Consider the following 22975-nt stretch of genomic DNA (forward strand, 5'->3'; position numbering starts at 1 on the left):
ATCTTATGCCACCCTGGGGACCCCTCACTCAGCACAGACACACTGCTTGCCAGCTTGTGTGTGCTGGTGAGAACAAAACGAGTAAGTCGACATGGCACTCCCCTCAGGGTGCCATGCCAACCTCCCACTGCCTGTGGCATAGGTAAGTCACCCCTCTAGTAGGCCTTACAGCCCTAAGGCAGGGTGCACTATACCACAGGTGAGGGCATATGTGCATGAGCACTATGCCCCTACAGTGTCTAAGCAAAACCTTAGACATTGTAAGTGCAGGGTAGCCATAAGAGTATATGGGCTGGGAGTCTGTCAAAAACGAACTCCACAGCTCCATAATGGCTACACTGAATACTGGGAAGTTTGGTATCAAACTTCTCAGAATAATAAACCCACACTGATGCCAGTGTTGGATTTATTAAAAAATGCACACAGAGAGCATCTTAGAGATGCCCCCTGTATTTTACCCAATTGTTCAGTGTAGGCTGACTGGTTCCAGCAGCCTGCCACAACCGAGACATGTTGCTGGCCCCATGGGGAGAGTGCCTTTGTCACTCTGAGGCCAGTAACAAAGCCTGCACTGGGTGGAGATGCTAACACCTCCCCCAGGCAGGAGCTGTAACACCTGGCGGTGAGCCTCAAAGGCTCACCCCTTTGTCACAGCACAGCAGGGCACTCCAGCTTAGTGGAGTTGCCCGCCCCCTCCGGCCACGGCCCCCACTTTTGGCGGCAAGGCTGGAGGAAACAAAGAAAACAACAAGGAGGAGTCACTGACCAGTCAGGACAGCCCCTAAGGTGTCCTGAGCTGAGGTGACTAACTTTTAGAAATCCTCCATCTTGCAGATGGAGGATTCCCCCAATAGGATTAGGGATGTGACCCCCTCCCCTTGGGAGGAGGCACAAAGAGGGTGTACTCACCCTCAGGGCTAGTAGCCATTGGCTACTAACCCCCCAGACCTAAACACGCCCTTAAATGAAAATGTCACTTACCCAGTGTACATCTGTTCGTGGCATCAGTCGCAGTAGATTCGCATGTTCTGCAATAGCTCGCCATCTGGTGTTGGGCCGGAGTGTTACAAGTTGTTTTTCTTCGAAGAAGTCTTTCGAGTCACGGGACCGAGTGACTCCTCCTTTTGTCTCCATTGCGCATGGGCGTCGACTCTATCCTCGATTGTTTTTCCCCGCAGAGGGTGAGGTAGGAGTTGAATTGTAGTAATAGTGCCCATGCAATGGAGTGACTAAGTATGCACCTATTTAAGGTTGAGATGATACATATATAAATAATTGAAGGTAACTTCCAAACTGCTACAGGCTTCCGGGGAGGCGGGTGGGCACATGCGAATCTACTGCGACTGATGCCACGAACAGATGTACACTGGGTAAGTGACATTTTCAGTTCGATGGCATCTGTCGCTGTAGATACGCATGTTCTGCATAGACTAGTAAGCAGTTATTTCCCCAAAAGCGGTGGATCAGCCTGTAGGAGTGGAAGTAGTCTGAAATAATGTCCTTAATACGGCTTGACCTACTGTGGCTTGTTGTGCGGATAACACGTCTACACAGTAGTGCTTGGTGAATGTGTGAGGCGTAGACCATGTGGCTGCCTTACATATTTCTTGCATTGGGATGTTTCCTAGAAAGGCCATGGTAGCACCTTTCTTTCTGGTTGAGTGTGCCCTTGGTGTAATGGGCAGCTGTCGTTTAGCTTTAAGGTAGCAGATTTGGATGCATTTAACTATCCATCTAGCTATACCTTGTTTTGAAATTGGGTTTCCTGCGTGAGGTTTTTGAAATGCAATAAAGAGTTGTTTAGTTTTTCTGATGTTTTTTGTTCTGTCAATGTAATACATTAATGCTCTTTTGACATCTAATGTATGTAGTGCCCTTTCAGCTACGGTATCTGGCTGTGGAAAGAACACTGGAAGTTCCACTGTTTGATTGAGATGGAACGGTGAAATAACCTTTGGCAAAAATTTAGGATTGGTCCTTAGGACGACTTTATTTTTGTGTAGTTGTATAAAAGGTTCCTGTATAGTAAACGCCTGAATCTCGCTTACTCTTCTTAGGGAAGTAATGGCGATGAGAAATGCCACCTTCCAGGTTAGGAACTGTATGTCGCAGGAGTGCATGGGTTCAAAAGGTGGACCCATAAGTCTAGTTAGGACAACATTTAGGTTCCATGAAGGAACAGGTAGTGTTCTTGGTGGTATAATTCTCCTAAGGCCCTCCATGAATGCTTTAATGACTGGTATTTTATATAGGGAAGTTGAATAGGTAGTTTGCAGGTATGCAGATATTGCTGCAAGGTGAATCTTAATGGAAGAGAAAGCTAGGTTAGATTTTTGTAAGTGAAGCAAGTAACCCACTACCTGTTCTGGAGTTGTGTGTAATGGTTGTATTTGATTAATATGGCAGTAGCAAACAAACCTCTTCCATTTACTTGCATAGCAGTGCCTGGTGGATGGCCTTCTTGCTTGTTTTATGACTTCCATACATTCTTGGGTAAGTTGTAAGTGCCCGAATTCTAGGATTTCAGGAGCCAGATTGCTAGATTCAGCGATGCTGGATCTGGGTGTCTGATCTTTTGGTTGTGCTGTGTCAACAGATCTGGCCTGTTGGGCAATTTGATGCAGGGTACCACTGATAGGTCTAGCAGTGTTGTGTACCAGGGTTGCCTTGCCCAAGTTGGTGCTATCAATATGAGTTTGAGTTTGCTTTGACTGAGTTTGTTTACCAGGTAAGGAAGGAGAGGGAGAGGAGGAAAAGCGTAAGCAAATATCCCTGACCAGTTCATCCATAGGGCATTGCCTTGGGATTGTTTGTGTGGGTATCTGGATGCGAAGTTTTGGCATTTTGCGTTCTCCCTTGTCGCAAACAAGTCTATCTGAGGTGTTCCACAGAGTTTGAAATAAGTGTTCAGAATTTGGGGGTGAATTTCCCATTCGTGGACCTGTTGGTGATCTCGAGAGAGATTGTCTGCGAGTTGATTTTGTATCCCTGGTATAAACTGTGCAATTAGGCGAATTTGGTTGTGAATTGCCCAATGCCAAATTTTTTGTGCTAGCAGGCTTAACTGCGTGGAGTGCGTCCCCCCCTGCTTGTTTAGATAATACATTGTTGTCATGTTGTCTGTTTTGACGAGAATGTATTTGTGAACTATTATTGGTTGGAAAGCTTTTAGTGCTTGAAAAACTGCTAGAAGTTCTAGGTGATTGATATGCAGTCTTGTTTGATGTACGTTCCATTGTCCTTGTATGCTGTGTTGATCGAGGTGTGCTCCCCACCCTGTCATGGAAGCATCTGTTGTTATTACGTATTGTGGCACTGGGTCTTGGAAAGGCCGCCCCTTGTTTAAATTTATGTTGTTCCACCACAGAAGCGAGAGGTAAGTTTGGCGGTCTATTAACACCAGATCTAGAAGGTGACCCTGTGCTTGAGACCACTGTGATGCTAGGCATTGTTGTAAGGGCCTCATGTGCAGTCTTGCGTTTGGGACAATGGCTATGCATGATGACATCATGCCTAGGAGTTGTAATACCATCTTTGCTTGTATCTTTTGTGTTGGATACATGCGTTGTATGATGGTGTTGAAATTTTGAATTCTTTGTGGACTTGGAGTGGCTACTCCTTTTGATGTGTCTATTATGGCTCCCAGGTATTGTTGTACCTTGCGTGGCAGAATTTTGGATTTTGTGAAATTGACGGTGAACCCTAGTTTGAAGAGGGTTTGTATGATATGATTTGTGTGATTTGAGCACTCTATTAACGAATGGGCCTTGATTAGCCAGTCGTCTAGATATGGGAACACATGTATCTGCTGCCTTCTTATGTGTGCTGCGACTACCGCTAGACATTTGGTAAAGACTCTCGGTGCGGTTGTTAATCCGAAAGGCAGTACCTTGAATTGGTAATGTATTCCTTTGAATACAAACCTTAGGTATTTCCTGTGCGATGGGTGTATTGGTATATGGAAATAAGCATCCTTGAGGTCTAAAGTTGCCATGTAGTCGTGCAGCTTTAGCAATGGCAATACTTCTTGTAGTGTGACCATGTGGAAGTGGTCTGATTTTATGAAAGTGTTCACTACTCTGAGGTCTAGGATTGGTCTCAGTGTTTTGTCCTTCTTTGGTATCAGAAAGTACAGTGAGTAAACTCCTGTGTTTATTTGTGTGTTTGGCACTAATTCGATTGCATTTTTTTGCAATAGTGCCTGCACTTCTATCTCCAGGAGATTGGAATGGTGTGTTGTTAAATTTTGTGCTTTTGGTGGTATGTTTGGAGGGAATTGTAGAAATTCTATGCAATAACCATGTTGGATAATTGCTAGAACCCAAGTGTCTGTAGTGATTTTCTCCCATGCTTTGTAATAATGACCTATTCGTCCCCCCACTGGTGTTGTGTGGAGGGGGTGAGTGACATGTGAGTCACTGTTTAGTAGTAGGGGTTTTGGGGCTTTGGAATTTTCCTCTATTTCTAGGGAATTGTCCTCCTCTATATTGTCCCCGAAAACCTCCTCTATACTGTCCCTGGTAACTGGACGGTGTGGCTTGTGAGGTGCTGGCTTGTGTGCTTTGACCCCGAAACCCCCCTCGAAAGGGCGTTTTACGGAATGTGCTGTAATTCCCTCTGCTCTGCGGGGAGTAGAGTGCGCCCATGGCTTTGGCAGTGTCCGTATCTTTTTTGAGTTTCTCAATCGCTGTGTCCACTTCTGGACCGAACAGTTCTTTTTCATTAAAAGGCATATTGAGAACTGCTTGTTGAATCTCTGGTTTAAATCCAGACGTTCGGAGCCATGCATGCCTTCTGATAGTTACAGATGTATTAATTGTCCGTGCAGCTGTATCTGCAGCGTCCATGGAGGAGCGGATCTGGTTGTTGGAGATGGCCTGTCCCTCCTCAACCACTTGTTTTGCCCTATTTTGTAAGTCCTTGGGCAGATGTTCAATGAGATGTTGCATCTCGTCCCAGTGGGCTCTGTCATAGCGCGCAAGTAGTGCCTGGGAGTTCGCGATGCGCCACTGGTTTGCAGCTTGTGCTGCGACTCTTTTACCAGCTGCATCAAACTTGCGGCTTTCTTTATCTGGGGGTGGTGCATCTCCAGATGTGTGGGAGTTGGCCCTTTTCCTAGCTGCTCCTACAACGACAGAGTCTGGTGGCAGCTGTGTAGTGATGAAAACCGGGTCCGTAGGAGGCGGCTTATACTTTTTTTCTACCCTTGGTGTGATTGCCCTACTTTTAACCGGCTCCTTAAAGATGTCTTTTGCGTGCCGGAGCATACCAGGGAGCATAGGCAGGCTTTGGTATGAGCTGTGGGTGGAGGAGAGTGTGTTGAATAAGAAATCATCCTCGACCTGTTCTGAGTGGAGGCTTACGTGGTGAAATTGTGCTGCTCTAGCCACCACTTGAGAATACTCGGTGCTGTCTTCTGGTGGAGATGGCTTCGTAGGGTATGCCTCCGGACTGTTATCTGACACTGGGGCGTCGTATAGGTCCCATGCGTCCTGATCTTGGTCACCCTGGCTCATGGTGGTGTGAGCTGGGGAGTGTGATGGAGTTTGTGCTGGTGAAACGTCAATCACGGGCGGAGGAGAGGGTGGTGGTGTAACTCTTTTCACCACTTTTGGTTGTGGTGTTTGTTCCGTCTGGAACTCCAACCTCCTCTTTCTCCTAATGGGGGGAAGGGTGCTTATTTTTCCTGTCCCCTGCTGAATGAAGATACGCTTTTGCGTATGGTCCACATCAGTTGCTTGTAGCTCTTCCTCAAACCTATGCTTCTGCATTTGGGAGGTTAGCGAGTGCTCTTCTGTATAAGAGCCTGAAGCTGGGTCGCTTGCAGTTTGTTTCGGCATCGAAACTTTGTCTGCGTGTTTTTTCTGCTCCGAGGTGACTTTTTTCCTTTTCGGGTCCGAAACCTCTCGGCGTCGATCTGTTTCGGTGCCGCTGTCTCGGCGTCGAGCCGTGTCCGCACCGGCATCACGGTGTCGAGGCTTGTCTCCAGCACTTTCTCGGTCCCGAGAAGGCTGCGTGCCGGTGTCTCGACCGGAGTCGGACGACCTCGGCACTGTTTGGGCCTTTTTCGGTGCCGACGGTCGGTCACCGAATTTATGGGTCGAGCCATGGCCTGGTGGCAGTGGCGTCCCCTGGGCCTTGTAAATGTTTCTCTGTGTGGTTTTCGACGTCTTACTCACGGTTTGTGTATCGTCGAATCCTTCGGAGTCTGAGTCTTGGATCGAGAAGGTACCTTCCTCTTCCTGTTCCTCGAACTCCCGTTGGGCTGTCGGTGCGGACGCCATCTGAAGTCTTCTGGCTCGACGGTCTCGGAGTGTTTTTCGGGACCGGAACGCACGACAGGCCTCGCAGGTGTCTTCGCTGTGCTCAGGTGACAGGCACAGGTTGCAGACCAAGTGTTGGTCTGTGTAGGGGTATTTATTGTGGCATTTGGGGCAGAAACGAAACGGGGTCCGTTCCATCGGCGTTCTTCAGCACGCGGTCGGGCCGACCAGGCCCAGACGGAGGATCGAAAAACTACCCCGAAGGGCACCGGAGCTCTTCGATCTTCGATGCGGTGTTGAATGTAAGTACGCCGATCCCGAACGCAACAATACCGACGAAAATCTTCTGAAATTAGCTAATTTTCCGTTCCGAAACTCGGAGCGACAGGAACACGTTCGAACCCGATGGCGGAAAAAAAACAATCGAGGATAGAGTCGACGCCCATGCGCAATGGAGACAAAAGGAGGAGTCACTCGGTCCCGTGACTCGAAAGACTTCTTCGAAGAAAAACAACTTGTAACACTCCGGCCCAACACCAGATGGCGAGCTATTGCAGAACATGCGTATCTACAGCGACAGATGCCATCGAACTTTAGTATTTAAGGGCTCTCCCTGAACCTAGAAATTAGATTCCTGCAACTACAAGAAGAAGGACTGCCGAGCTGACAAACCCCTGCAGAGGAAGAACAGAAGACAACAACTGGGTGGGCTCCAGAAACTCACCGGCCTGTCTCCTGCCTTCCAAAGAACTCTGCTCCAGCGACGCCTTCCAAAGGGACCAGCGACCTCTGAATCCTCTGAGGACTGCCCTGCTTCGACGACGACAAGAAACTCCCGAGGACAGCGGACCTGCTCCAAAAAGACTGCAACTTTATCCAAAAGAGCAGCTTTAAAGAACCCTGCAATCTCGCCGCAAGAAGCGTGAGACTTGCAACACTGCACCCGGCGACCCCGACTCGGTTGGTGGAGAACCAACACCTCAGGGAGGACCCCCGGACTACTCTACGACTGTGAGTACCAAAACCTGTCCCCCCCTGAGCCCCCACAGCGCCGCCTGCAGAGGGAATCCCGAGGCTTCCCCTGACCGCGACTCTCTGAAACCTAAGTCCCGACGCCTGGAAAAGACCCTGCACCCGCAGCCCCCAGGACCTGAAGGACCGGACTTTCACTGCAGAAGTGACCCCCAGGAGTCCCTCTCCCTTGCCCAAGTGGAGGTTTCCCCGAGGAAGCCCCCCCTTGCCTGCCTGCAGCGCTGAAGAGATCCCTTGATCTCTCATTGACTTCCATTGCGAACCCAACGCTTGTTCTAACACTGCACCCGGCCGCCCCCGCGCCGCTGAGGGTGAAATTTCTGTGTGGGCTTGTGTCCCCCCCGGTGCCCTACAAAACCCCCCTGGTCTGCCCCCCGAAGACGCGGGTACTTACCTGCTGGCAGACTGGAACCGGGGCACCCCCTTCTCTCCATTGAAGCCTATGCGTTTTGGGCACCACTTTGAACTCTGCACCTGACCGGCCCTGAGCTGCTGGTGTGGTAACTTTGGGGTTGCTCTGAACCCCCAACGGTGGGCTACCTTGGACCAAGAACTGAACCCTGTAAGTGTCTTACTTACCTGGTAAAACTAACAAAAACTTACCTCCCCCAGGAACTGTGAAAATTGCACTAAGTGTCCATTTTTAAAATAGCTATTTGTGAATAACTTGAAAAGTATACATGCAATTGAAATGATTCAAGGTTCCTAATGTACTTACCTGCAATACCTTTCAAACAAGATATTACATGTTAAATTTGAACCTGTGGTTCTTAAAATAAACTAAGAAAATATATTTTTCTATACAAAACCTATTGGCTGGATTTGTCTCTGAGTGTGTGTACCTCATTTATTGTCTATGTGTATGTACAACAAATGCTTAACACTACTCCTTGGATAAGCCTACTGCTCGACCACACTACCACAAAATAGAGCATTAGTATTATCTCTTTTTACCACTATTTTACCTCTAAGGGGAACCCTTGGACTCTGTGCATGCTATTCCTTACTTTGAAATAGCACATAAAGAGCCAACTTCCTACACTTACCTCCCCCAGGAACTGTGAAAATTGCACTAAGTGTCCACTTTTAAAACAGCTTATTGTGTTTTATGTGAAAAGTATACATGCTAAAGTAATGATTCAAAGTTCCTAGAGTACTTACCTGCAATACCTTTCAAAAGAGCTATTACATGTAAAATTTGAACCTGTGGTTCTTAAAATAAACTAAGAAAATATATTTTTCTATAACAAAACCTATTGGCTGGATTTGTCTCTGAGTGTGTGTACCTCATTTATTGTCTATGGGTATGTACAACAAGTGCTTAACACTACTCCTTGGATAAGCCTACTGCTCGACCACACTACCACGAAATAGAGCATTAGTATTATCTCTTTTTACCACTATTTTACCTCTAAGGGGAACCCTTGGACTCTGTGCATGCTATTCCTTACTTTGAAATAGCACATACAGAGCCAACTTCCTACACCCCCTCTCCTCAGGGAGGAGACACAAAGAGGGTGTAGCCACCCTCCAGGACAGTAGCCATTGGCTACTGCCCTTCTGACCTAAACACACCCCTACATTTTCTATTTAGGGGCGACCCTGAACCCAGGAAATCAGATTCCTGCAACCTACAACAAGAAGAAGGACTGCTGACCTAAAAGCCCCGCAGAGATAATGGAGATGACAACTGACTTGGCCCCAGCCCAACCGGCCTGTCTCCAGACTCAAAGAACCTGCACAGCGACGCATCCGATAGGGACCAGCGACCTCGGAGGACTCAGGACTGCCCTGAACCCGAAGGACCAAGAAACTCCAGAGAACAGTGGCACTGCTCAAAAACAGCAACAACTTTGCAACTTTAAAGCAACTTTTAAAGAACTCTCTCTTCCTGCTGGAAGCGGGAGACTTCACTCTACACCTGAAATCCCCGGCTCGAGCTCCAGAGAACAAACACCGCAGAGAGGCCTCCTAGGCGATTGCGACCTCGTGAGTACCCTGAGTTGACCAACCTGCACCCCCAAAGCGACGCCTGCAGAGAGGATCCAGAGGCTCCCCCTCACCGCGACTGCCTGGTAACAAGGAACCCGATGCCGGGACCAAGCACTGCACCAGCAGCCCCAGGACCGAGGAACCACCCACCAGTATAGGAGTGACCAGCAGGCGGCCCTCGTCCTAGCAGTCGGTAGCTTGCCAGAGAATCCTGCCTCTGCCCTGCCTGCATCGCCTAAGTGACCCCCAGGTCCCTGCATTGCATTCTATAGCAAAACTGATGCCTACTTTGCACACAGCACCCGGCTGCCCCTGTGCCGCTGAGGGTGTGTTTTGTGTCCCCCCACCCCTCCAGGGCTCTACAAAACACCCCTAGTCTGCTCCCAGAGGATGCAGGTACTTACCTGCTAGCAGACTGGAACCAGAGCACCCCTGTTCTCCATAGGCACTTAAGTGGTTTGGGCCCTCGTTTGAGCTCTGCACCTGACCGGCCCTGTGTTGCTGGTGCTGTGGCTTTGGGGTTTCTTTGAACAACCCCCCCCCCCAAACAGTGGGCTGCCTATGCCCAGGGAACTGACTGTATAAGTGCTTTACTTAACTAAGAAACCTAACCAAACTTACCTCCCCCAGGAACAGTTGATTTTTGCACTGTGTCCACTTTTAAAATAGCATATTGCCATTTTAACTAAAACTGCGTGTACTACTGCTTTGAATCAAAGTTCTATGGTAGGAAGTTGGCTCTGTATATACTAACTCAAGGTAAGAGATAGTGTGCACAAAGTCCAAGGGTTCCCCTTAGAGGTAAGATAGTGGCAAAATTAGATCATTCTAATGCTCTATTTTGTGGTAGTGTGGTCGACCAGTAGGCTTATCAGAGGGTAGTGTTAAGCATTTGTTGTACACACACAGGCAATAAATGAGGAACACACACTCACAGTCTTACTCCAGGCCAATAGGTTTTTATATTGAAAAATATATTTTCTTAATTTATTTTAGAACCAGAAGTTCAAGATTTGAAGTAAATGCATAAAATGCAAGGTACTCCACACAGGTAAGTTAGGATCTTTGAATTAGGGCAGTAACATACACAGTTTTAGTTAAAATGGCAATAAGCTATTTTAAAAGTGGACACAGTGCAAAAATCAACAGTCCCTGGGGAGGTAAGTAACGGTTAGTTTTTCAGGTAAGTAAGGCACTTACAAGTTCAAGTTCCTGGGCATAGGCAGCCACACGTTGGGGGTTCAAGGCAACCCCAAAGTCACTGCACCAGCAACACAGGGCCAGTCAGGTGCAGAAGTCAAAGGAGGGCCCAGAACACATAGGCGCCTATGAAGAACAGGGGTGCTCCGATTCCAGGCTGCCAGCAGGTAAGTACTCACGTCTTAGGAGGGCAGACCTGGGGGGTTTTGTAGAGCACTGGGGGAGGGGAGGGGCACAAGTAAGCACACAAAACACACCCTCCGCGGCACAGCGTGCAAAGCAGGCGTCAGGTTTGTAATAGAAATCAATGGAGGGACCCGGGGGTCACTCTAGCGGTGTAGGCATGGCACAGGGGGGCTTCTCGGGCCAGCCACCCACTGGGCTAGGCAGAGAGTTGCCTGGTGGTCACTCCTGCCCTGAAGTTCGGTTCCTTCTGGTCCTGGAGGCCGCGGGTGCAGTGCTTGGTCCAAACGTTGGGTTCCTTGTTACAGGCAGTCGCGGTCAGGGGAACCTCTGGATTCTCTCTGCATGCGTTGCTGTGGGAGTCCAGGGGGGGGTTGTCTCAGGTTACTCACGAGGGCGCAGTTGCTTGGGAGTCCTTCCTGAAGTGTTGCTTCTCTGGAGCTCGAGCTGGGGGTGCTGTGTGCAGATGGTGGCGGGAAGAGTGAGTTCTTTAAAAGTTGTTAGAAAGTTGCAAAAATATTGCTGTAGGTGAACAGTGCCGCTGTTCTCTGGAGTTTCTAGGTCCTTTGGATTTCAGGGCAGTCCTCTGAGACTTCAGAGGTCGCTGGTCCCTGTCCAATGCGTCGCTGTGCAGTTTTCTTTGAGTCTGGAGACTCAAATGGGCTGGGGCCAAAGCAGTTGTCTTCGTCATCTCTGCAGGGCTTTCAGGTCAGCAGTCCTTGTTTCAGGTTGCAGGAATCTGATCTCCTGGGTTCTGGGGAGCCCCTAAATACTAAATTTAGGCATGTGTTTAGGTCTGTGCGGCAATAGTGTGCACAGAGAAGGCACACAAAGTACACCCTCAGCGGCACAGGGGCAGCCGGGTGAAGTGAGGAAAAGCAGGCGTCTGGATTTAGATTGAAAACAATGGAGGGACCCAGGGGTCACTCTAGCGTTGAAGGCAGGCACGGGGGGAAGGACTTCTCGGGACAGCCACCACCTGGGCTAGGCAGAGGGTCGCCTGGGGGGTCGCTCTTGCACTGAAGAAGGTTCCTTCAGGTCCTGCGGGTGCAGTGTTGGTTCCAGGCATCAGGTCCCTTGTTACAGGCAGTCGCAGTTAGGGGGGAGCCTCTGGATTCTCTCTGCAGGAGTCGCTGTGGGGGCTCAGGGGGGGTAGTCTCTGGTTACTCATGGGCTTGCAGTCGCCGGGGAGTCCTCCCTGAGGTGTTGGTTTTCTGCAGGTAGAGCCAGGGGAGTCGGGTGCAGAGTGTGAAGTCTCATGCATCCGGTGGGAAACGTGAAGTCTTTGGAAGTTGCTTCTTTGTTGCAAAGAAGTTGCAGGTTTTGAACAAGGCCGCTGTTCACTGGAGTTTCTTGGTCCTGTAGTCCACGGCAGTCCTCTGAGGCTTCAGAGGTCGCTGGTCCCTGTCAGATGCGTCGCTGGAGCAGGTTTTCGAAGTTGGAGACAGGCCGGTAGGGCTGGGGCCAAAGCAGAAGTCTTCCTCCTTCTCTGCAGGCTTGTAGGTCAGCAGTCGTCCTTTCTTCAGGTTGCTGGAATCTAGTTTCCTAGGTTATGGGGTGCCCCTAAATACAGAATTTAAGGGTGTGTTTAGGTCTGGGAGGGCAGTAGCCAATGGCTACTGTCCTTGAGGGTGGCTACACACTCTTTGTGCCTCCTCCCTGAGGGGAGGGGGGGCACATCCCTATTCTTATTGGGGGAATCCTCAAAAATCAAGATGTAGGATTTCTAAAGGCAGGGATCACCTCAGCTCAGGACACCTTAAGGGCTGTCCTGACTGGTGGGCGACAACTCCTTGTTTGTCTCATTATCTCCCCTGGACTTGCCACCAAAAGTGGGGGCTGTGTCCAGGGAGCGGGCATCTCCACTAGCTGGAGTGCCCTGGGGCATTGTAACACAAAGCTTGAGCCTTTGAGGCTCACTGCTAGATGTTACAGATCCTGCAGGGGGGAGGTGTTAAGCATCTCCACCCAGTGCAGACTTTATTTCTGGCCTCAGAGCATAAAGGCTCTCACCCCAGGGGGTCAGAAACTCGTCTCTCAGCAAAAGGCTGCCACAAACCAGTCAGTCCTACACTGAAGGATTGAGTAAAATATAGGGGGCATCCTTCTGTGTGTATTTTTTAATAAATCCAACACTGGCATCAGTGTGGGTTTATTATTCTGAGAAGTTTGATACCAAACTTCTCAGTATTCAGTGTAGCCATTATGGAGCTGTGGATTTCGTTTTTGACAAACTCCCAGACCATATACTTAATAGGGCCACACTGTACTTACAATGTCTAAGAATAGACTTAGACACTGTAGGGGCATATTGCTCATGCAGCTATGCCCTAACCTGAGGTATGGTGCACCCTGCCTTAGGGCTGTAAGGCCTGCTAGAGGGGTGACTTATCTATGCCACTGGCAGTATTTTGTGTGCATGGCACCCTGAGGGGGATGCCATGTCGACTTTGTTTTTTTCTCCCCCCAACACACACAATCTGCAATGGCAGTGTGCATGTGTTAGGTGAGGGGTCCGTAAGGGTGGCACAACACATGCTGCAGCCCTTAGAGACCTTCCCTGGTCACAGGGCCCTTGGTACCACTGGTACCTTTTACAAGGGACTTATCTGTGTGGCAGGGGTGTGCCAATTGTGGAAACAATGGTACATTTTTAGTGAAAGAACACTGGGTCTGGGGCCTGATTAGCAGGGTCCCAGCACACTTCTCAGTCAAGTCAGCATCAGTGTCACGCAAAAAGTGGGGGGTAACTGCAACAGGGAGCCATTTTCCTACACTACTGTCCTGGAGAGCGGCTACACCCTCTTTGGGCCTCCTCCCTGAGGGGGAGGGGGGGCACATCCCTAATCCTATTGGGGGAATCCTCCAATCTCAAGATGGAGGATTTCTAAAGGCAGGGGTCACCTCAGCTCAGGACACCTTAGGGGCTGTCCTGACTGGTGGGTGGTAACTCCTTGATTTTCTTATTATCTCCTCCAGTCTTGCCGCCAAAAGTGGGGGCAGTGGCCGGAGGGGTGGGCATCACCACTAGCTGGGATGCCCTGGGGTGCCTTAACAAAAGGCATGAGCCCTTGAGGCTCACAGCCAGGTGTTACAGTTCCTGCAGGGTGATGTGAGAAGCACCTCCACCCAGTACAGGCTTTGTTCCTGGCCACAAAGTGAGAAAGGCAGTCTCCCCATGTGGCCATCAACTCGTCTGGCTATAGCAGGCTGGCAGAAACTGGTCAGCCTAGCACTAGGAGTCAGACTGGTATTCAGGGGGCATCGCTAAGATGTGTTTGACAAACTCCCAGACCATATACTCTTTATGGCTACCCTGCACTTACAATGTCTAAGGTTGTGCTTAGACACTGTAGGGGCATAGTGCTCATGCACCTATGCCCTCACCTGTGGTATAGTGCACCCTGCCTTAGGGCTGTAAAGCTTGCTAGAGGGGTGACTTACCTATGCCACAGGCAGTGTGAGGTCAGCATGGCACTCTGAGGGGAGTGCCATGTCGACTTAGTCATTTTCTCCCCACCAGCACACACAAGCTTTGAGACAGTGTGCATGTGCTGAGTGAGGGGTCCCCAGGGTGGCATAAGACACGCTGCAGCCCTTAGAGACCTTCCCTGGCATCAGGGCCCTTGGTACCAGGGTTACCATTTACAAGGGACTTATCTGGGTGGCAGAGTTGTGCCAATTGTGGAGACAAAGGTACAGTTTAGGGAAAGAACACTGGTGCTGGGGCCTGGTTAGCAGGATCCCAGCACACTTTCAATCATAACTGGCATCAACAAAAGGCAAAAAGTCAGGGGGTAACCATGCCAAGGAGGCATTTCCTTACACCCTGTGCACCATGTCTGTTGTCATTACCACGGCTTGTTGGCTCTGCAGTAAGAAGATCTCCTAGCTTCAAGAAGCCCCAGCCTAAAGTATCACACCATTCCAAGATAGAAGATAGACTTCCTCCCTGCAACCTCTGCAATGTGGGCATCCATCTTCTTTGTGCTGCTGAGGTCTCTTTGCAACTCCCTGTGGTTGCTGCCAGAGGGTCCTCCTGGGGTCTCCTTTTATTCTTGCTGACTTTCCTTACTGCTGAGGGCTGGCCCTGGCTTACCTGTAAATGTTGAGTCCCTCGGACGTTGCTGGACCCAACTTCTGCAATTCTTTGTACATCACTCATTTCACATTTGCAAAGGCTTGTTGGTGGTCTTCCTGGCCACTGACCCTTCTACAATCAACAACTGGTGTGGGACAGCTCATGAACGACTCCTGGGATCCTTCTGCATCACCTGGACACCACAGCTGCATCTTCATAACTATCGTGACACAGAGAAAGCATCCACAAGGGTGAGCAATACCCACCCGCACCCCCCTGGGCATCTACGGGTGGTCTGGGCTCTGTCACCTCTTTCCACAGGTGTTCCTTGCCCAGAATCCACACCTGGGTGGGGGTGGCTTTCTCTTCTGTGAGGGAAGTAAGATTTGTATTTCAAAAGCAACAGCCCTTTGAGGCTTGCCGCCTTAGGAAGGCTAATCAGCAGGTCATCCTGTGTGAATGTGTGTTACACCCTCTTACCAGGCAGGCTTTTGTTCTGGACCTCCTGAGAGCACAGGGCTCTCATACTAGGGGTCAAGAACGGTGTCTCGGGTGGCAGGCTGGTAGAAACTGGTCAGCAAGCACACCAGAGGCTGGTAGGGTTTCAGAGGGCATCTCTAAGGTGCACTCTAGGTGCAGGTATTGGTAAATCCAATACTGGCATCACCAATACGAGATGTTTGTTATCAAACATCCTTAACTTCAGTGAAGCCATCAGGTAACTGGTGGATTTGTATTGACCAGTGTCCAGCACATGTATTTAAAATGTCTTCCTTGGTCACTTACTATGTCTGAGAATTGACAAGGACAAAACAGGGATATATCTGCTCGTGCTGACAAGCCCTCATATGTAAGCCTTAGAGCTGTAAGCCCTGCTAGAGGGCTCACTTATATATATTGCATGCCGAGTTAGGGGATATGGCACACAGGCTCACTTGTGTCTGCACCAAGACACACAGCCTGCAATGGCAGTTTGTCATGTGATTGGTGAGGGGTCCCTTAGGGTGGCACAATTTGTGTTGCAGCCCTTAGAGACCCTCCTTAGTACCCAAGGCCCTAGGTACCAGGGGTGCCATTTACTAGGGACTTAAGGAGGGTGCTAAAGATGTGGTCAATTGGGTAAACAACTGTGCAGTTTTGGGAAAGAGATCTGGCACTGGAGGCCTGATTAGCAGAACACAGTGCACTTTCAGTCGTAATGACATCAGATACCAGGCAAAAAGTGGGTGGTAACCATATCAAAATGAGGCACTTTCCTGCACATCACCTCCTTTTCTCCCTCTTCAGCTTGGTAGGGCCTTTAAAGGGGTGCACAATTCAGTGAATGTTGAGGCCTGGACGGTGCCAGCATCTATGTCAACAACATCAGGATTATAATCGGCTCTGTGCCAGGGAGGGATGGAGCCGGCTTTGAATGAGGCACCTATGGCAACAACTGTCCTGATCTGGGGGTGGGGATCAAGAGCACTCTGCCGGTGTCAAGGGTGAACCCGCTGACTAACAGAGTCACATCTCTGCTCCGTGGGGCCTGAAGGCATTCCAGAAAGCTTTGATGGCTTAAAGATGATGTCATGAAATTGTTCAAGTTGAGCAGGCGTTGTTCCGGCACTGGGAGACGTGAGGTAGCTTGGAGCAGGCCCTGAGGCAAGCTCCGCAGAAAGTGTGCGGGAGCAGGCCTGGAAGCATGATGTCAAGAAGAAGCCATAGAGAGATTCAACGATTCTTGTGCTTTATGGACTTCAATGAGGAGGTCTTGGAGCGGGAAGGCAATCTGCCATGGGCTTTGCGCCAGGAATGGCCCCAAAGTCTTCCAGGGGACCAATAATGGAGTGGAGCCTTCTTCTGCTGGACCGCCAGGAGTTTCATTGTCTGTTCTTGAATCGCCTTCGGATGCAGCAACCTCAACTCTACGTAGACCTTCAGGACATGTCCAGACCCCAAACACTAGAGACAAACAAAGTGGGAATCTGACTAAGACATTTCCCACAGGCTTGAACCCTGAGGGTTATGCAGGGGACATGACAGCCTAAATAAAAGCTGGGAACAAAGCTCAAAAAGATCAACAAAATTGAAAAAAAAAATAGAAAAAAAAAGACAGCGGTATCTGTTCCAGATCTGCGCTGTTAGTGCAGAACGAAAGGAAATGTCAGTGCGTTGAAGTGGTTCCAATATAAATACAACATCGCTTACGACGCAGACACCGCCAAACCGAACGACACCAACTTCTAGTGGGAAGAGTTCTAAGATGAGGAATCTGCGTTTAGAAGTCTCTATCCAACATGTTTTAAGAGTGAAAGAGGAGGGGGGGTGGGTGTGTGTGGGTGTGGGTGTGGGTGTGTGTGTGTGTGTGTGTGTGTAAAAGGAACAGTAGGAGGAAAGTTACTAGCTCCAGGGGAGGCAATAAGTGAAAATATGTGGGAAAAGTACCTTCAGCAGAGTAAAAAATCAGCAAGATGACAAGGATAAGAATTCTTCCCAAGAACCTACTTTAGTTGTGTAATATCTACGTAGATCAAAAGAAGGGACTACGCATTACATGAGCAAAGAGGAGTTTATTTCCACTTTTCGGTAGTGTTTAAAAAATCTGAACTCTGATGGGAGCTGAAATCAAAATGAAAATGTCACTTACCCAGTGTACATCTGTTCGTGGCATCAGTCGCAGTAGATTCGCATGTTTTGCAATAGCTCGCCATCTGGTGTTGGGCCGGAGTGTTACAAGTTGTTTTTCTTCGAAGAAGTCTTTCGAGTCACGGGACCGAGTGACTCCTCCTTTTGTCTCCATTGCGCATGGGCGTCGACTCCATCTTCGATTGTTTTTCCCCGCAGAGGGTGAGGTAGGAGTTGAATTGTAGTAATAGTGCCCATGCGATGGAGTGACTAAGTATGCACCTATTTAAGGTTGAGATGATACATATATAAATAGTTGAAGGTAACTTCCAAACTGCTACAGGCTCCCGGGGAGGCGGGTGGGCACATGCGAATCTACTGCGACTGATGCCACGAACAGATGTACACTGGGTAAGTGACATTTTCAGTTCGATGGCATCTGTCGCTGTAGATACGCATGTTTTGCATAGACTAGTAAGCAGTTATCTCCCCAAAAGCGGTGGATCAGCCTGTAGGAGTGGAAGTAGTCTGAAATAATGTTCTTAATACGGCTTGACCTACTGTGGCTTGTTGTGCGGATAACACGTCTACACAGTAGTGCTTGGTGAATGTGTGAGGCGTAGACCATGTGGCTGCCTTACATATTTCTTGCATTGGGATGTTTCCTAGAAAGGCCATGGTAGCACCTTTCTTTCTGGTTGAGTGTGCCCTTGGTGTAATGGGCAGCTGTCGTTTAGCTTTAAGGTAGCAGATTTGGATGCATTTAACTATCCATCTGGCTATACCTTGTTTTGATATTGGGTTTCCTGCATGAGGTTTTTGAAATGCAATAAATAGTTGTTTAGTCTTTCTGATGTTTTTTGTTCTGTCAATGTAATACATCAATGCTCTTTTGACATCTAATGTATGTAGTGCCCTTTCAGCTACGGTATCTGGCTGTGGAAAGAACACTGGAAGTTCCACTGTTTGATTTAGATGGAACGATGAAATAACCTTTGGCAAAAATTTAGGATTGGTCCTTAGGACGACCTTATTCTTGTGTAGTTGTATAAAAGGTTCCTGTATTGTAAACGCCTGAATCTCGCTTACTCTTCTTAGGGAAGTAATGGCGATTAGAAATGCCACCTTCCAGGTTAGGAACTGTATTTCGCAGGAGTGCATGGGTTCAAAAGGTGGACCCATAAGTCTAGTTAGGACAACATTTAGGTTCCATGAAGGAACAGGTGGTGTTCTTGGTGGTATAATTCTCCTAAGGCCCTCCATGAATGCTTTAATGACTGGTATCTTATATAGGGAAGTTGAATAGGTAGTCTGCAGGTATGCAGATATTGCTGCAAGGTGTATTTTAATGGAAGAGAAAGCCAGGTTAGATTTTTGTAAGTGAAGCAAGTAACCCACTACATGTTCTGGAGTTGTGTGTAATGGTTGTATTTGATTAATATGGCAGTAGCAAACAAACCTCTTCCATTTACTTGCATAGCAGTGCCTGGTGGATGGCCTTCTGGCTTGTTTTATGACTTCCATACATTCTTGGGTAAGTTGTAAGTGCCCGAATTCTAGGATTTCAGGAGCCAGATTGCTAGATTCAGCGATGCTGGATCTGGGTGTCTGATCTTTTGGTTGTGCTGTGTCAACAGATCTGGCCTGTTGGGCAATTTGATGCAGGGTACTACTGATAGGTCTAGCAGCGTTGTGTACCAGGGTTGCCTTGCCCAAGTTGGTGCTATTAATATGAGTTTGAGTTTGTTTTGACTGAGTTTGTTTACCAGGTAAGGAAGGAGAGGGAGAGGAGGAAAAGCGTAAGCAAATATCCCTGACCAGTTCATCCATAGGGCATTGCCTTGGGACTGTTTGTGTGGGTATCTGGATGCGAAGTTTTGGCATTTTGCGTTCTCCTTTGTCGCAAACAAGTCTATCTGAGGTGTTCCCCAGAGTTTGAAATAAGTGTTCAGAATTTGGGGGTGAATTTCCCATTCGTGGACCTGTTGGTGATCTCGAGAGAGATTGTCTGCGAGTTGATTTTGGATCCCTGGTAAAAATTGTGCTATTAGGCGAATTTGGTTGTGAATTGCCCAACGCCAAATCTTTTGTGCTAGCAGGCTTAACTGCGTGGAGTGCGTCCCCCCTTGCTTGTTTAGATAATACATTGTTGTCATGTTGTCTGTTTTGACGAGAATGTATTTGTGAACTATTATTGGTTGGAAAGCTTTTAGTGCTTGAAAAACTGCTAGAAGTTCTAGGTGATTTATATGCAGTTTTGTTTGATGTACGTTCCATTGTCCTTGTATGCTGTGTTGATCGAGGTGTGCTCCCCACCCTGTCATGGAAGCATCTGTTATTACGTATTGTGGCACTGGGTCTTGGAAAGGCCGCCCTTTGTTTAAATTTATGTTGTTCCACCACAGAAGCGAGAGGTAAGTTTGGCGGTCTATTAACACCAGATCTAGAAGGTGACCCTGTGCTTGTGACCATTGTGATGCTAGGCACTGTTGTAAGGGCCTCATGTGCAGTCTTGCGTTTGGGACAATGGCTATGCATGAAGACATCATGCCTAGGAGTTGTAGTACCATCTTTGCTTGTATCCTTTGTGTTGGATACATGCGTTGTATCATGGTGTTGAAATTTTGAATTCTTTGGGGACTTGGAGTGGCTACTCCTTTTGATGTGTCTATTATGGCTCCCAGGTATTGTTGTACCTTGCGCGGCAGAATTTTGGATTTTGTGAAATTGACGGTGAACCCTAATTTGAAGAGGGTTTGTATGATATGATTTGTGTGATATGAGCACTCTATTAACGAATGGGCCTTGATTAGCCAGTCGTCTAGATATGGGAACACATGTATTTGCTGCCTTCTTATGTGTGCAGCGACTACCGCTAGACATTTGGTAAAGACTCTTGGTGCGGTTGTTAATCCGAAAGGCAGAACTTTGAATTGGTAATGTATTCCCTTGAATACAAACCTTAGGTATTTCCTGTGCGATGGGTGTATTGGTATATGGAAATAAGCATCCTTGAGGTCTAAAGTTGCCATGTAGTCGTGTAGTTTTAGCAATGGCAATACTTCTTGTAGTGTGACCATGTGAAAGTGGTCTGATTTGATGAAAGTGTTCACTACTCTGAGGTCTAGGATTGGTCTCAGCGTTTTGTCCTTCTTTGGTATCAGAAAGTACAGTGAGTAAACTCCTGTGTTTATTTGTGTGTTTGGCACTAATTCGATTGCATTCTTTTGCAATAGTGCCTGCACTTCTATCTCCAGGAGATTGGAATGGTGTGTTGTCAAATTTTTTGCTTTTGGTGGTATGTTTGGAGGGAATTGTAGAAATTCTATGCAATAACCATGTTGGATAATTGCTAGAACCCAAGTGTCTGTAGTGATTTCCTCCCATGCTTTGTAATAATGACTTATTCTTCCCCCCACTGGTGTTGTGTGGAGGGGGTGAGTGACATGTGAGTCACTGTTTAGTAGTAGGGGTTTTGGGGCTCTGAAATCTTCCTCTATTTCTAGGGAATTGCCCTCCTCTATATTGTCCCCGAAAACCTCCTCTATACTGTCCCTGGTAACTGGACGGTGTTGCTTGTGAGGTGCTGGCTTGTGTGCTCTGACCCCGAAACCCCCCTTGAAAGGGTGTTTTACGGAATGTGCTGTAATTGCCTCTGCTCTGCGGGGAGTAGAGTGCGCCCATGGCTTTGGCAGTGTCCGTATCTTTTTTGAGTTTCTCAATCGCTGTGTCCACTTCTGGACCGAACAGTTCTTTTTCGTTAAAAGGCATATTGAGAACTGCTTGTTGAATCTCTGGTTTAAATCCAGACGTTCGGAGCCATGCATGCCTTCTGATAGTTACAGATGTATTAATTGTCCTTGCAGCTGTATCTGCAGCGTCCATGGAGGAGCGGATCTGGTTGTTGGAAATGGTCTGTCTCTCCTCAACCACTTGTTTTGCCCTATTTTGTAAGTCCTTGGGCAGATGTTCAATGAGATGTTGCATCTCGTCCCAGTGGGCTCTGTCATAGCGCGCAAGTAGTGCCTGGGAGTTCGCAATGCGCCACTGGTTTGCAGCTTGTGCTGCGACTCTCTTACCAGCTGCATCGAACTTGCGGCTTTCTTTATCTGGGGGTGGTGCATCTCCAGATGTGTGGGAGTTGGCCCTTTTCCTAGCTGCTCCTACAACGACAGAGTCTGGTGGCAGCTGTGTAGTGATGAAAACCGGGTCTGTAGGAGGCGCCTTATACTTTTTTTCCACCCTTGGTGTGATAGCCCTACTTTTGACCGGCTCCTTAAAGATGTCTTTTGCGTGCCGGAGCATACCAGGGAGCATAGGCAGGCTTTGGTATGAGCTGTGGGTGGAGGAGAGTGTGTTGAATAAAAAATCATCCTCGACCTGTTCTGAGTGGAGGCTTACGTTGTGAAATTGTGCTGCTCTAGCCACCACTTGAGAATACGCAGTGCTGTCCTCTGGTGGAGATGGCTTCGTAGGGTATGCCTCCGGACTGTTATCTGACACTGGGGCGTCGTATAGGTCCCATGCGTCTTGATCTTGGTCACCCTGGCTTATGGTGGTGTGAGCTGGGGAGTGTGATGGAGTTTGTGCTGGTGAGACGTTAATCACGGGCGGAGGAGAGGGTGGTGGGGTAACTCTTTTCACCACTTTTGGTTGTGGTGTCTGTTCAGTTTGGAACTCCAACCTTCTCTTTCTTCTAATGGGGGGAAGGGTGCTTATTTTTCCTGTCCCCTGCTGTATGAAAATACGCTTTTGCGTATGGTCTACATCAGTTGATTGTAGCTCTTCCTCAAACCTATGCTTTTGCATTTGGGAGGTTAGCGAGTGCTCTTCTGTATAAGAGCCTGAAGCTGGGTCGCTTGCAGTTTGTTTCGGCACCGAAACCCTGTCTGCGTGTTTTTTCGGCTCCGAGGTGACTTTTTTCTTTTTCGGGGCCGAAACCTCTCGGCGTCGATCTTCTTCGGTGCCGCTGTCTCGGCGTCGAGCCGTGTCCACACCGGCATCTCGGTGTTGAGGCTTGTCTCCAGCACTTTCTCGGTCCCGAGAAGGCTGCGTGCCGGTGTCTCGACCGGAGTCGGACGATCTCGGCACTGTTTGGGCCTTTTTCGGTGCCGACGGTCGGTCACCGAATTTATGGGTGGAGCCATGGCCTGATGGCAGTGGCGTCCCCTGGGCCTTGTAAATCTTCTTCTGTGTGGTTTTCGACGTCTTACTCACGGTTTGTGTATCGTCGAATCCTTCGGAGTCCGATTCTTGGATTGAGAAGGTACCTTCCTCTTCTTGTTCCTCGAACTCTCGGTGGGCTGTCGGCGCGGACGCCATCTGAAGTCTTCTGGCTCGACGGTCTCGGAGTGTTTTTCGGGACCGGAACGCACGACAGGCCTCGCAGGTGTCTTCACTGTGCTCAGGTGACAGGCACAGGTTACAGACCAAGTGTTGGTCTGTATAGGGGTATTTATTGTGGCAGAAACGGAACAGGGTCCGTTCCATCGCCGTTCTTCAGCACGCGGTCGGGCCGACCAGGCCCCGACGGGGGATCGAAAAACTACCCCGAAGGGCACCGGAGCTCTTCGATGCGGTGTTGAATCTAACTACGCCGATCCCGAACGCAACAATA

General features: G+C 48.7%; 1 protein-coding gene across 1 annotated transcript in view; it reads right to left on the bottom strand.

The window, feature by feature from the left end:
* Positions 1-22975, bottom strand: part of SRCAP (Snf2 related CREBBP activator protein) — a 1275580-nt gene that overhangs the window by 289511 nt on the left and 963094 nt on the right. The window lies entirely within an intron of this gene.

Source organism: Pleurodeles waltl, chromosome 7, assembly GCF_031143425.1.
Source record: "Pleurodeles waltl isolate 20211129_DDA chromosome 7, aPleWal1.hap1.20221129, whole genome shotgun sequence".
NCBI classification, from domain to species: Eukaryota; Metazoa; Chordata; class Amphibia; order Caudata; family Salamandridae; genus Pleurodeles; species Pleurodeles waltl.